This window comes from Cavia porcellus, unplaced genomic scaffold, assembly GCF_034190915.1.
Source record: "Cavia porcellus strain 051 isolate PalLab524CR breed Dunkin Hartley unplaced genomic scaffold, mCavPor4.1 scaffold_10, whole genome shotgun sequence".
NCBI lineage: Eukaryota > Metazoa > Chordata > Mammalia > Rodentia > Caviidae > Cavia > Cavia porcellus.
The window spans coordinates 85000647-85016837 of record NW_026947493.1 but is presented as its reverse complement, the minus strand read 5'-3'; the positions used below and the strand labels follow the sequence as shown (position 1 = coordinate 85016837).

The 16191-nt window shown below is 36.1% G+C and overlaps 1 protein-coding gene across 48 annotated transcripts in view; it reads right to left on the bottom strand.

The window, feature by feature from the left end:
• Positions 1-16191, bottom strand: part of Rims2 (regulating synaptic membrane exocytosis 2) — a 518293-nt gene that overhangs the window by 272817 nt on the left and 229285 nt on the right. The gene's annotated exons all lie outside the window — the stretch shown is intronic.

The window sequence follows — 16191 nt, the reverse complement described above, 5'->3', positions numbered from 1 at the left end:
AAGACAGAGTAGAAAGACATGATCCAGGAAAATCACCACTCTCTCCTAAGTGTCCCTTGTGACTGAATCCCTTTTGCCCACATCTGGAATACAAACTGCCCATGTTATCTGTCCACAAGTGTTCACTAATGAAAACAGAAACCATCTTGGGTTTTTTCCATACAAAAGGCTACAAGAATCAATTGAATAGGCTCAAGAAGAGAAGGCTAAGGAAGTTAACGGCCAGGGTCTTGAGACAGGAGCCTCAAAGTGGACATTAGGAAGCCATTGTGCCCCTTAAGGGTCGTTGCCGCAGCGATCTGAGCTGCCTACTACATGATGGTGGCTGATTAGCAGGGGCTTCCCAGGAGTCTCTAACACTCACACACCTGCCTGCCAAAAATTACTGCTGACAGGAACAGCTTCTGGGTAAAGTTCACCTCTAAAAATCACACATCCATACAAGGCCAGAGTAGAATTTAACCTGGGACCATTAACGAAAAAATGTTAGAGTAAATAAAGGGACTAGGCTCTTGATTATTTCATAACAAAGTAAGTGGATGTAGGATTTTTTTTCTATTGATATATAAAACATTTAGAACTGAATTACAAATTTGTTTTGTTTTGTGTCATTTTATGACACGGGCTCCCTACATAGTTCAGACAGGTCTACACTCACTTTGTAGCCCAGGATGGCCTCGAATTCACAGCAATCCTTCTGACTCAGCCTCCTGAGTACTGGGTTACAGGCATGTACTACCACACCCAGCTTACAAATCTTTTATACCTGCCACCTAAAAGTAACTTTTACAGTTTGAAATTTACAGCCAAAAATAGGAAACTCAAATTAAATATGGTACTAACCTTATATAACACCATGTTATGCACATTCATTTTACTTTGCTCATTGTTTCTATGTGAAACAACTCAAGAAGAAAAACTCTAACACGGAACTGCTGCCCGTGGAAAGCAAACTACAGTAAAACGATCTGCATCTCTTAGTCGCACTTTTGCTACTAGCCAGTTATTCAAACCTATATCGCCGTTTAATCTGAGGGATTTTGTGCTTTCTAGAGCACATAAGAGGCACAGATTCACAGCTTAACCCACATGCTATTTCAACAGATATATTAAATAAGAACTAAATGCTACATGCTATAATATAGATTAGGAACACAGGAATAAGATACGATCCTTGATCTCAAGAAGCTAAATGGTTCTAAAACCCTCATCAGTATCTTAGGAACTGTAATCTTATATATAAAAAAATTCACCAAGTTCATTTATCTAAATGAAAGCTTAACATGTTAAAGATTGCCAGTAATGTATTTACCGTGACACTTGGTGTTACAGAAATATTAAGAAAAAAAACAATTGCATTCATACCCTAAGGAAATAACATGAATTTTTGGAAAGCAAGCACAAAGTGAATATTGTATAGTCTATGTAATGATAATATACTGTTTATTTTATTGATAAATAAGACTATTTATCTTCTATTACAGAATTCAGTTTCAAAAAAACTTGATAATTAGTTCTGGAAAAGCCATCTGAGTGCTTTTTAAAAATCAAACCTCAGGAAAACTGCATTAGATATTATATCTAGCAATCGCTTCATTGTAGAGATTATGAAATTTGCCTGAAGCATGTGAATCACACTATATCCATGCTGAAATGTTTTGATTTAAGTAAAAGTGGAACAGTGATTAAAATCTGAAATTGGAATGATTTGTCACTGTTACTTAAAGTGGACATGGTTTTTTAAAAAAAAAATACCCTTTAAAGCACAGCACTGTATGTTATATTAAAGCTACGTGCAAAGCAAGGTAAGACTTCAGGGTAAGATTAGCAAGCACTGAAGAATCTGCTGTCAGTTACTCTGAAATATTAAAATATTCTATCAAAACTTCTACCAACTATATCATAAATTGTCATATATACTTCCCTTTAAATTTTAAAACTTCTAATTTTCTTAGACTTTTTTTAAGAAACTAAACAAAATACATAAAAATTCAAGTACTGTGTCTCTAACCCATATCTTTGCTCCTGGTATTATTATCAAGCAGGTAATATATAATTGCTAACAGAAAATGATGACTTACACATTTTTCAAAAGAATCTTAAAGCCTTTAATGATAATTAACCCATAAGATATAACTCAAAGAAATGGAGTAATTCATCTAGGATGCTATGTACCACTTAGCTCTACAAATATTCTGAGAAATTAAGAGATACAGACTTCAAAACTATCTTACAATAAAAATAAAATCATTTGTGGCACTAATACTGTTCTAATTTTTACTGCCTTGATTCAATTAATCTCTATTTTCTGACACAATATCAGCATACATTTATATTCACTTTGTATTTACCTAATATCTATTTGTTCTTCTTATCAAAACCGTAGTTGTTAAAATTATTTTCTCTTGCACCATAGCATACTGGTCTGAACTGGAACCAAAATCACATTTTAAACATCTGAAATCTATTCTGACGAGTAGCATTTCTATTCTGCTTATCATTTTTTTATCGTATGGACTACTAGTCAGTCTATTTCTAAATATTCTAGCTGTAAAGTACACTCAATGAGCAATTATAAATGTCATTCTGACTATACATAAAAATTTGCATTATAAACCCTACCAACTAAATTCCTTAAAATTCAAGGTCCTAAAAATCATACTGTCTGATCAGAAAATTCCAAACAAGAAGTTTCTTTTCTAATTAAAGTCACTTTCTAATTTCCCAAAGATTTGAAATATATGAATATTAAAATAGTCTCATTTTACGTATTAAACCATCATGTTTTTAACATAATTTCCTTTTAATATTTACAGCATGTTTTTAACATAATTTCCTTTTAATATTTACAGTCTTAATCATTTTACATGGTTTGTGTTGACTACACCACCTATCATACAGTTCATATTTACTATAAAATAATCAAGTCTCTGAAAATTCAGTAAACATTTAAAAATATACAGTAGGGAAAATTACATGAAAAGTTAAAATTAATATTCACATATTTCAAATCTTAACTGAAATTTATCCTATTTTAATAATAATATTAAAGGTAATGAGTTTGATGACTAATTTCTCTAAATTCATGCTTATAAGCACAATGTTTATATAAATATCACAATCTTTATTACCATAGATAAATAAAACTATCACTTTATAATTAAAAGGATATGCTATTTGAAGAATGAATAATCTGAAAAATAACTTCACCTTCCAAAGAATGTTATAAACTGTGGAGACTGTCAAATAAATGAAAGTAATATTTCACAAATACACAGTGCTACCCAGGTAGTTTAAGCATAACATTGCCAGCAAATTTTAAATTCAAAGCTGTTAAAACAGTTGAGGACTTAATAGAAGTATATGATTCTATAAAACATAAAATATTCAATTTCCATTCCCATAATTCCTATCAAGGCTGTTAGCAACTTAACCAATTTATCAAAAAAACATAAAATATCACAATATTTAACATTTTTAGCTTTACCTTTAGTTCAACCAATGCACATCTGTCGAGCACGAAGCATCATGTTGACAAAAATACATCAACACTGTGCCCAGCAGTGCTTTCATTTAATCCTTCTAGCCCTAGCAAAATCATAGGGGGCATCCTTAATCAGGTAATTCGCAAAGTCTCTACTTGCTTACGATTATTTTATTTCAAAACTCAATTACTAAAAAGTTACACACAGATCATCACTCATTCGAGGATGACATCATAAAGTCCCCTAGTGAGGGGCCTATAAAGAAAGGTCGTCTTTTAATGCTGCTCCCATGGGCTGTATATAGCTCCAGGTCAAGTAAGACTGTCCCTGCAAGGAGGATTACAGTACTTAGCTGATTAGTGCCTCACAACACTGAATGCCAAATGCAACCTAGAAACGAAGCATTTCTAGCTACCATCCTTAAAACTGCAAGCTTTAGAAATAAATGAAGTATTTCATTGTGTTTATTATTGAAAAATCCTGTTGCTCAGCTTCTGCCATAAGTATATAGTGATAATATCAAGATGGTGGTGGGTTAATGGGCCAATTCAATAACTTCTTTTCAATTATTCAATAACAAGTTTCTTAATCTTTGCTCAAAAAGAAAGGTTTCTCAGAGGTAGAGGAAGCAATAGTAGAAATTTAATTTTAAAAAATGTGTTTCTTGAATTAAGATGTAGACACTGAGTTTAAATCAAGATTTGTTCATTTTAATACATAATTTAGCATTTCATTTCCTCCAGTCACTCAAAAACTGAAAAAGATAAAAGAAAACGGTAACAGTTTCCTTCCTATCAAAATCCAATTACCTAAATATTATTATCCCTCTCAGAACTGTATGTAAACAGTTCTAAAGAGATTTTTAAAATGCTCGTGTTTGAGATGTGAGGAAGGTCAGAAGAGTCCCACAGGTCGTTTTGGTCTCCCAAGCATCAACACGACATGAGAATCTGGGAATGTGTGGCAGCACCTCTCAACCCTTTGTGCTAAACAAAATTTTTCATCAACTGACCTATGGGGTATTGCAAAGGTTGCAACCACTTTAGAGACAAAAATGGGGTTCTTTCTCTCTGAGATTCCAAAGACTTGTAAAATATTCAAAGAGAAAAGCAATGGAAATATCACTCATCTTCATGAGAATGTTAATCAATAATAAAATCCAACTCCTAGATCCTACAGTTCCTATGAAACTGAAAAAATCAAGTTTCCCAAAGCATATTTTGATTGCTCCACTCTGCTGAGTGCAGTAAACTTCAGCACACCGTTACAATGACAAACAGGAGAGCTCCCCTTCTCTTTTCCCTTCCCCAGCTCCCAGAGTTCTCCCTGGCGCTTCTCCAGCTCCAGGGAACAGCCCGCTGCAGGGTCCTTCTCCACTCACCTTTCCTTGGGATCACCCCTGGCATAGACGTATGCCGGTTCTAACACTATTCCTGCTTTCCTTTCATCGTCCACTGACCTTTCTAGGTCATTTCCTTCTCTCTTTCCTTCTAGAATCTTTATCTCCCTTTTAACACTATTTTCCCCATCTGTAACTCTACTATCACATGTTCTGTTCTGTTTTGTTTTATTGCATTGTAGATATGTCATATGTACTCAAATGTACAAAGGCTCAATTTGACATTTAAATTATTTCACAACCATTACTGTAGTTTTAGTATCCACTGCCTAAGGAAGTAAAAAATAACAAAAACATTGTATGAGTCAAGTCCCAGCTTAAACTGATTTTTGTTATTCATGACAATATTTTTAGCTTGTGTGCAAGTTGAAGGCCTTGTTCAAATCCACGAAAATAGTATGTGACTGGTGCTCCCCTACAGTAAACCACTGTTCCTTTCTGTTTCCCAATCATCTTGCCCCAAAATTGTCATACTGAAATAGACACATTCTATATTAGAAGAGAATTTAACCCTGTAGTGATTTTCTCAGTTTTAAATGCTCTGAGTCCCTGACAGCCTTAGAAATAAAAAAGTTCACTAAAAATGTAAAGGTAAGAGAATCAGAAGAGGAAAAAGAGTGTGTGCTCAGACCACGACAGCCTTCTACAGTCACCTGTATATTCTTTTAGCTTTGTAGTCCTATTCACTGAACTCTAATAGTCAGTTTAATGAGCCAGCCCCACTCTTTCCTCCTATCTATTTTATCCCAAGGAGATAACATGCAGATTTTTTATTAGGGCCTAAAACTAAGATAATTCAGGTAAGAGAAACTTCCTCCTATAGGAAGAAACAAGCACATTTATGAGTACATGGTATGAACAAAATGTACAGTGAATGTTTAAACTTTACAGCTTTTATTGCAGTAGAAGGCATATTGCCATTACTTGCCCTCAAAATACTACTTGCGTGAAGCACACTTTTCCCAGCTTTCTTGCCACTTTCTGAAGCAGTTCTGGGAGTCTGCTTTCCTAAATCCCTTTAGCTATGATGCCATGGCTGCCTCAATGTCCTGAATTAATTCAAAATATTTCTCTTTCATGGTCATTTCAACTATAGGAAAGAGCTACAGTTGCACAGGGCCAGATGCGGAAACAGGACAGAAGAGGATGCAGGGTCACGGTTTTATGAGACCACCTTCCTCCGCGATGTGCCAAGCAGAAGCACTGGCCTCCCCGCTGGACGAGGCCGCCCAACGCTGCCCCCCACCAGGGGCCTCAGAGGACGCCTGGCACTCTAACGCAGGACTCTCTTGGAGCCCCTCTCCCCTCACTTTCTCACAGTAGCCTAAGCTGTCTGTTCTGCTCATATTTCAATTCTTTCACTCCCGTTCTCTCAATCCTAATCAATCCCCTTAATCAGCTTTACTTTATAATCTTTTTCCATAACTCTTATGACTTTTTAGTTATGATTTTTAAATATGTCATGTTTACTGTTTATTTTTACATGCTAAAGTATAAATTTTACAGATGAAGATCACTATTCTGGTCTTGCTATCCTAATGCCTGGTCCAAAGAAGCAGTCCAATATTTACTAAGTAAACAAGCCATTTACACCATACTTTTTAAAATTTTTTTGCCTAATTACTCAACCCATGTATAACTCAAACAAACTGATATCCTCATTTGTATTTTACCTTGAGAACTAACTTACAAACTAAAACTCTCAATTGAATCTATAGAAGACATACCTTTAATGCACAGGCCTTAAGAATGTCTAATTCTTCATGCTCCCAGCTATGAATCATTTTTGTGCTATTTTGTTATTTTGTAGGAGTGATTTGAGTTTAAGACTTTTCCAAATATGTGAAAACAGCATTGCTTCACAAAGGGAGAGGAGCAAAATTAAAACAAAGCTGTGTCTTGGCAGCAGAACAGAAAAAAATCCTTTCAAAAATAGACCTATAGCTCTAACAATTAGCTTACCCCTAAGCCTACGAGAACGTTAAATTAATTTCTCTTAGTGGCAGGTACAAAGAAAGCACCTGAGAGACAAGATGTCTTGTGGAAGACAACTCACACTAACCAAGGCATACAGAGCTATCTGGAGCAACTATTAGGACAAAATTAAAACAAAAACAAGTAAAATATTTAAATATGGGAACTGTGATACTCAGTAAAGGACTCTTTCTTATTTAACTCCTGTATGTTTGTGTGCCAGTAAATACACACATGGCAGGTAACACATTTGGATATAAAGCAGAAAGAATTCAAATTATTTCTACATAATGCACATTCATGTCTGATTGAATTAAATCAATTAGAGAAACCCAACTGATCTTTCAGTTAGCAGAATATTCTTTCTCAAAGGAAACAGTGCATAACATGCATGTCATCATACATGAGCTGTTCCTTAGTTACACATCCATCAGCCCCACTGTTTACATGAAGAAAATACTACGTGGAAGACAGATTATCATATTCCTTACTTCTTTAAGGCCAGTAAAACACCAGAATACAGGTTCGGGCACGCTGCCGTCCGATGTAACTGAAAGTAACTTATATCTTGGGAGCCCCTGTTTCACAACAGGACCAGCCTCATGCCCAATCCACACAGCTGCATGACAAAACCCCTGAAAACCATCGTGCAAATGTCAAGGAATGTTTTCAGTGGAAGTCAGAAAGCACTGTGCCCACAGAGAAAATCTTTCATAAGCCACCTCTTTTCAGCAACGGTGCTCCTTCACTGAAGCTCCATTGGCCTCTCACCAGCTTCGTGGTCTCACTCCTCGACACGTTCCCTTGCTAGTGATGTATTAGAGCCAGGAGATGGGGTGAGCTTGCTGGGGTTAGGTCCCATCGAGAGGTAAGACAGTCGTGATGACACACACTATGGCATGGAGCTTGTATAAGACACGGCTGCTAATTTTCAAGAGGGTATTGACTAAGAGGTTGGTGCAATGGGGAAGATGAGAAAACACATTAAATAACAAAGTTAGGATTTTCTTTTGAATGTAAACATGACTTCTAACAGAAATTCACCCAGATAAATTATGTGTTCTTACCACTTTCATAGGAGAGTTTCTTTAGCAATTTTTAAAATCACTCATAGAAAATGCCATTATGAAATTACTGACTTAATCTTTAATTCATACCTTTTCTCTTAAAATATGTTAGATATCAAGCTGGAAATGGATGCATTTTTAGGCTAACATCTCCTCAGTGAAGAAAATAGGAATGTACTCTGGAAGGAGCTACTGTGAGTATCTCTTCCTCTTCCTTCTTGGAAGAAAGGGAATACCTCCTCTACTGCCAGCTCTGAGGCTGGGACTGGACTGCGGTAGCGTGCTTCAGTGTTAAACCGTGAGTAGTAGAGCTCGTCCACATGGTCCATTCTTGTTCGGAGTAAATAGCTCATCCGATGTAACTGCAACCTAGCGACCTAGCTGGCCTGATCTCAACAGCTTTCCAATATGTATCTGACATAACAGGCAGAGATTTCCTACTTCCTAACTGAGGATTCATTAACTCCTAAAGCTACTAGAAGTAGCACTATCAGTTAGAGGAAGGTTTACTCAAATGGATTCAGCATGCATTAAAAACAGAAAGAAATTGGATCTTGAGTTCATATTACATAAGCTTCAAGATCAGCCCTCACCAGAACTAACACAGACCTCTGGAGTTTCCCATCAGGTAAATGAAGTGTCTTCAATTTTTAAGCCAGTCTAAATTGCTAGTACAATCCCCTTAGCTGACAAAACTTGAGACAGACCCTGTTTTCCTATTTTCCCATTGCAGGGGCTGTCATGATATGAATGGACTCAGTTTCCATGGAAACGGGCTTTGCCTTCATGAGAAACAGGCACTCTACAACCCTCACATATGTTGCAATCACAGGGTACCCTTAAAGTATTTCCAGTTTTATCATAAAAAAGTCATTTAATGAGATTAAAATCTTTTTTAACAGCAAAAATTAGAAAACTGCAAATTTAACATTAAATTTCATATCATAATTATGCCATTAGGCTTGTTTTAAGGTTACAAAAAGACAATGACAAATCATATTCAACATGTGTCTAACAACAGCAACAAAACAGTAATTCACATTAAACTTCCCCTAACCGAATTCTAAGCTAATTGAAAACTGCAAAAAAGAGATAAATGCCAAATGAAATATTACAGTTATTATCAATGAAATCAAAGTTGAAGAACTGGCTTATCTCTATATAAAAACTGACTTTCCTAACACCAAGCTGCAGAATCATACAAACCACATTGAAGACAACAGCTGAGTTTTAAAAAAAAAAGTAAGGTTTCCTACCTATCAAAACTCTAGGACATTTAAACCTAGAAATGTGCCATGTGAAAGCAGCAGTAGGACACATAGGACTGCACAATTTAAGGGTCAGAACTAACAGTCATTTGGAGCACAGTGGCAACTAAATCCTCCACCAATGATTTCCCCACAGATACATAAATATGAAGAGCACGTTCATGCATCACACTAGCTTCACGGAGCTGATAATCCCAGGTGAAAGACCATGATGCCTGGTTTTTGTGTAGTAAGAAAAAGCACATTGAAAAAGGCAATAAGGGGGCTGGGGATTTAGCTCAGTGGCATAAGCGCCTGCCTTGCAAGCAGGCAGTTGTGAGTTCGATCCTCGGTACCAATAAAAACAAAAAAGACCAAAAAAAAAAAAAAAAAAGAAAGAAAAGAAAAGAAAAAGGCAATAAGGAAAGCGCTATCCTCAAGTTTCGGCTGCAATCAGCTGCAACACAGGCCTGAATGCACCCCACATACTGTGCAACCTAACACTGTCAGTCTTGAGAGCCCAGCGACTGCCTTCGTGAACACTATGAACACTGTCCCAACCCTGACTACCATGGCACTGGTACCAAACAGAGACACCTAACCCAACTCTATGGGTTTTCTGCTTCAGCAAATGTCCCCTATGGCTCATTACAGGGTCCATATGTCACCCTCAGCAATAGGTAGCCCATAGGAGTATGGGTCTTGGTCCGATCCCACTGATGAGCTGGTCTTGGTAGGCTATAAACTCAGCAGGGATCACACTTGTATCTTAATGTCAACAACAGAATATTAACACCATAGAAATATAGAAATATCATTAATGAGGTTTTTCTTCTTGAGGAAGGGGTTGGCTATCAAATGCTTACCACAGCACACTATACCACTGCTTCAACATGAAAGTATAACTTAAGGAAAAGTTCTGCAAATATGATTTCAAATGATCCAATGATCAGTGTAAGGATAGTGGGCCAAGAAAAAGGGTGTGGACATCAATTCCTCAGTGGGTCATAGAAAAAACCACTAGATGGCTCTACATCACATAACCCAAGCTGCCATGAGAAATTCACTAAAATACTCTCAATTTTCACTTTACACAAAATCTTCTTCACATTATTTGTGTATTGAAATTAGACTACAGAGAAATTATGTACAGAGACTGTAAAAGTGCACAAAATGTAAACTGCAGAAGATAAATAAAGTAGAAATAGAAAATTATCATCAAACCCAGGGTGGCAGGAAGAGACAAAAATGAAAATCAGGTAAAAATTGAAAAAAAGACTCTAAACCATACTAAACATCCTAAACTTTCACACTTAGGTAAAAGAGACATCAGCAGATGTTTTGCTCTGGCAGATAGGTTTGTCACAAAAGTTTAGTTAAATCAAACAGTAGAATCAAATCTAGTAGCAGGAAAGTCAACTGATTATTCCAGTGAATCTAAGCAAATATAAAGTCCTGACGAAAGACAGTGAAAGGGAATGAAACAACACATTAAAGAGATCAAATCGATAGATCTTTAAACATAGAAAGTACGAAAAAACAAATGTTGATTACAATTTTTTCTTAAGGCACTAAATAATTAAAACATAATAGAGGAAAAGGAGAAGATCTGTTAAAAAAAGAAAGATATGATCCATTACCCAATGAATATGCATATTTAATAAGCAACACTGAATAGTAAAAAATTTGACAGTGTTTCTCCATTATTAACCAAGAAGAAAAGATGCCCCAACTAGTCCACATGAGCTGTAAATTACATTTCTACAATGGGGGTGAGTCCTAGAAGACAGTATACCGGAAGGGTAACAGTAGCGGTGGTGATGGTGATTTATCTAAAGGGAATAATTGCTCTGTAATAGGTAGTGTCATAGGTATTTTACATGTATCCACTAATTCATTTTTCAAAATAACTCTATGAAGAAGTTTCTATTATCATCATCTCCAATTTTTAGATGTATTACCAGTATTTAGTTTCCCAAAAATCACAAAGCCAGTACGTAGCAGAGAAGAAGTTTAAAATATTCAGAGAAAAAGTTTCCCTTTCACTTGTAGCTGGCCTAGCTGGTACTAGTTGGTCTCTATTATTTCCCCATCAAATGTAAAGTTTCACAAAATATCAACATCAATCAAAGGTTTACCTTGCCTATCATGAAACAAGGCAAAAACACCACCATCATGTCTGAGCAAAGATAAAAGCAAGATATTATGCAACCAAAATGGCCAAACGTTGCCCTCTCCTCACTGCCATAGAGACTATCCAGAAACAACTCCAGAAATAACTCTGCTACCACTGTCAGGGCCCTCTCACCTCCTAGATAAAAATTAAACTACACCATAATCTAACAGTGTGAAATTCACACAAATCCTGCTTCTATGAAGCATTCTCCAAATTCTCTAAGCAACCTTATAAAATAAATCCTACAGAAAATTTTTCTAACCTCTTAGAGCCCTGCAATTTCAGACACTGGCCTCACTTCTGCAGCAAACAATAAACTCAACTTTGTTCCTACAAATGTGTTTTTCACAGTATTTGACCAGAGGATGTCAACACTAGCTGCTCAGGCTCCTAGGCTCACCTGAATGGAATGCACATATCAAGAAAATTGTCACCTGAAAGCCAACTGGGGCCAGGGACAGAGCCCTGTGGTAAAAGCGCATGGCTGGCAAGCACAAGGGCCTGAGTTCGATTCTTAGTACCAAAAAAAAAAGCAATTAAAGAGCTTCGAGAACAAAAGAGAAAAGCAAAAAAAATGGATTTGGTTTAAGAAAAGGCATGTATAAAGTGCTTAATAGGCATTCCTAATTAGTGACAATGTATAGCACTTGACATTATAGTAATTTGTCTGTATTTCACTCTACAATATTACTGTACTATACTTAAAGATACTTGCAGGGAAAGAAAATTTTACTGTTGTAAAAAAATTATAGAGGAGTATTATTCTAGATTCCTACATTAATTATATCAACTGAACATTTTACATTTAAATAAGTATTTTATAGTCTAATGAGTGATAAAGGTTTTGTAAGGAAAAAACTAAAGGCTATACACAATCTTTTACTTAACTTGAATAATGTCTTAAAAACATGAACAAATTTAATCAAACTTGTTTTAAAGCTACATTTAACCTTAATGCATAGAAATTTGTTCATGCAATTATCATTTATAATGTCTACCAGGTATACATTTTTTTTTTACTTCAAGAGGAAATTTTAAAAATACTGCACAAAATCATGATCTTCTTGTAACTTAAAGAAACAAAAAATATAACTGTTTAGGAATCACAAAGAGAGGGCCAGGGATGCAGCTCAGACCTGTCAGGCACAAGGTTGTGAGTTCGATCCTTGGCACACACACACACAAAAAAAAAAGAATCACAAAGAGAAAAATTATGAAACAGGTATAATGACAAGGACACGTGGACTTATGTTCACTCTGGGCTAATCAAAAGAACTGAAGTTCAATGAAAAATAAAATGAATTCTTTTTCAAACAGGACCATGGAAAATTCTCAGGAAAATTCTCACCATGGAAGAATTTTATCATCACTGATGAGTCAAGACAACGTCCATCTCTGGGGTGAGTTCTAATTATAGAACCCTGACCGACTAACTAATTTATGTCTATGCCTCCAAGCAGGACTGTTTAGAAGTGAAGAATGACCTTTTGTAACTTCAGCACTCCCAAATGTTGAGCATCACCTCCATCCCCACAAAAGATGTCCAATACATGTGACTACATGAGGAACACACAGTTAATAGGCAATCATTAATAAACTCCTAACAGGCTACTATTCCACATCATGGGCATTTACTACAATCCTCATTGTTTAAATTATAAGCCCTAGAAACAGTAGCTCTAGCATATCAGTACATACAACTTTCCAGATAATGCTGAACACTGATTAACATGAGCAACACACCTCTGACCTTCCCCGGGAACCACCCCAGCTGGTCTCACTGCTTCCCATTCTAAACCAGTATGACCAGTGAAGTCTCTTACACGAAAAAGAGTTTTTCATTTAATCCATTCTTTTCACAGATTTTTATTTTAAGTACTGGAATGGTGATTATCACAAACAACTGTATGAACAAAGTTTTATTATAATAATACTCTGAATAAATAAGGAAAATGAAACTTACAAAGTTTAAGAAAAAGTACTTAAGGAGTAACATGTCCGAATTTCAGCCCAGTTTGCTAAACTCCAGAACCCTAAAATTCAAAGCATTCCATTCCTCAGGCGCACCTCCCAGGATCCTGGTGCACAGCTGTGCACCACTAAGCCTGGCATCAATCAGTTTCTTAATTCTTCATACATATCTTAATTTTCTACTAACTATCAAGCTAACGCTCAACATAACGAGGACTTATAACATGACCCAAATATTTTTCACTATGTCCCTACATACTTTCTCAGGATAAATGTAAAAGATTGCACAGCCCTAGTCAGAACAGTATCTCAAATCTGCTTTGGCAATAATATGCAAAAGAATTTTTGAAGCTCATCTCTAAAAGCTGATCTAAACTGGGTGTGGTGGCGCACACCTGTAAATCCCAGCACGTGAGAGGTTGAAGCAAGAAAACTGCCATGAGTTCAAGGCCAACCTGGGATAAAAAGCAAAACCTTGTCTCAAAAAACTAAGAGGGAAAAAAAAAAGCTATTCTAATAATCAGTCAAGATTACACATGGCTACAGGTCTCAGAAAACCCAGTGAACAGCGATTAGAACAAAAGGGATCATTTACTGTCACTCCATGCCAGTACAGCACTTAACAGTGCCAGCACGGCAGGAGCCTCTAAAGTGCTGTGCCACAGCTGTGGCCCACGCCACTGCACCTGCACAATGCTCAGGTGGGTCAGGGGGAAACGTGGAGATAAACTCCCACTGTGCCACCTACATAGTGGAGAAGCCTCTGGAGAAGAGAAATAATGCAGGAAAAGGCTGTGATAAGCACTCATTGAGATTACACTGAGTGTCTTCACATCTTGTGATCTGTGCGGATAGTTTTTCCAATTAAGTGCAAATCTAAAATTATTTAATTAGAGTACAACGATACACAATATTAAATACAGTGATGATCTCACATATGAGAAACTGATGATCAATAAATACTGTGAGATTAAAATAAAGGTTAAAAAACACATTTTCATATAAACATACACCTTAAATCAAAATGATCCAAAGCAAAACTTATGTTTCACAGCTAAGAAAAACACTGATAAAGACCTATGAGATACGCATAATATTAAATACTGAGAAAGAATTTTATTATATTACATATGAACAAATAGTTGCTTAACATTAATGAAAATAAGAAAGCACAGTTATATACAATTAAAGAATCATTTCAACAAATCACAACTATCTTGTTCATCTCAAATAAGAAAATGAGCCGGTTGTGGCAAGCACTCCTAGAATCCCAACACTCCTGACGCAGGAGGCTTGCCATGAGTTCAGGGCCAGCCTGAACTACAAAGCAAGACATTGAATTAGTCAAAAAAAAGACAGAAATGGCTCAATGAAAAAAATTTTGAGGCATTGTCTACATCATCACAGTCTTCATTAAATGTAGCACCTTTTTGTAAACCTTAATTTATATATTAATAAGACCATCTAATTTCTGATGTATTGATTTTGGTAATTCATAAACTCCCCTGGCTAAAATTTTATACAATGATATACATTCTCTTAGCTATTATCAAAATTTAAGAAGAAAAACTGCAGATTTGGTGAGGAAAATCTTCAAAACTTAAATGATACTGGATATCTCTATCCATACATGAATATCTATAGGAAAAAAATGTCTCAGAAAGCTTTTTCAAAGAATTGAGTTATCTATACCATATCATTAGGGCTTAAAAGATCCTAAATCAAACAAACTATTAATGAAAGTATTTAATTAACGTTTACTATAGCTAGTGCTATATATATGCTATGTTATTGTAAGTATAACCAGGATTTTGGTTGTTTGAAAACATGAATCATTACATTTGGATGAACTGCAAAAGGTCACAAAACTTTTCTCCTTTCTCATGCTCTTCTGTAGTCTTTCTTTTCCACATGAACTTGTTTTTACCAAATCAGCTGTAACTGAAATCCACTTACTGGAGCAGGTGTGAAAGCTCCTTACGAATAAAAATGCTTTGAAATGTCCTTTCAATACAAAAGTCTCACAGAAAACTCACAAGTTTTTTTAATGCATATTAATGAGTTAAAACAGAAACAAAATTACTTTGTAAACTACATATTTTCATTACTAATGTAATACAACTTATAGTTAATTCTCAAAATACAAATAAAATCACTTTAATGTGTTCTGCTCGCTACTGATTACATGGAGAAGGGCTCCCTCCCTGTCTGAGTCCACTGCTGTGATGCCAGCCTCCGTCCTGCAGCTCACCTGCTTCTGTCTCAGTTTGCTGGTGCTGATTCTCTGAGACAACCCAGCCGCTATGCAAAGAGAAGCAGCAGCCTCGGCCCCTCTGGAAGCTGGACCCATGGTCATACTCTCCAAGGAGCCCCTCACTTGGAGAGAAAAGTCATTAATACGTGGCCTTGGAATCTGGGGAAGAATGGAGAAAGCAGCCGCGGCTGCACTGAGTAAGACGGTGCCATACGGCTGTCTGTCTGGAATTGGTTTTTTTGTTTTGTTTTGTTTTTGTGGGGGTTTTTGTCTTTCTTTTCTGTTCTTTTTGTTTTGTTTTGGTTCTTTATGGTGCTGAGTCATTAAACAACAGCTTTCCTAAAAGTGCTGCTATATCTTATGCTCTGCAGGTCTCTGCAGTATACACATAACATACAAGAAAATGAACCTGTAACATAAATACGGTCCCATCTTACACACCTACACATATAAATTGTTTGATTTTAATCCTTAACTTTTGATTTGCCAGTGTATGTCTGTTTTTACACACATATGCACACATATATACACACTCATACATATTCAACCAGTGCAGCCACCAAGTGCAACAATACTGAAATCAAATTCTTTTCAAAGCATAAAGAAAAGGAAGATAGC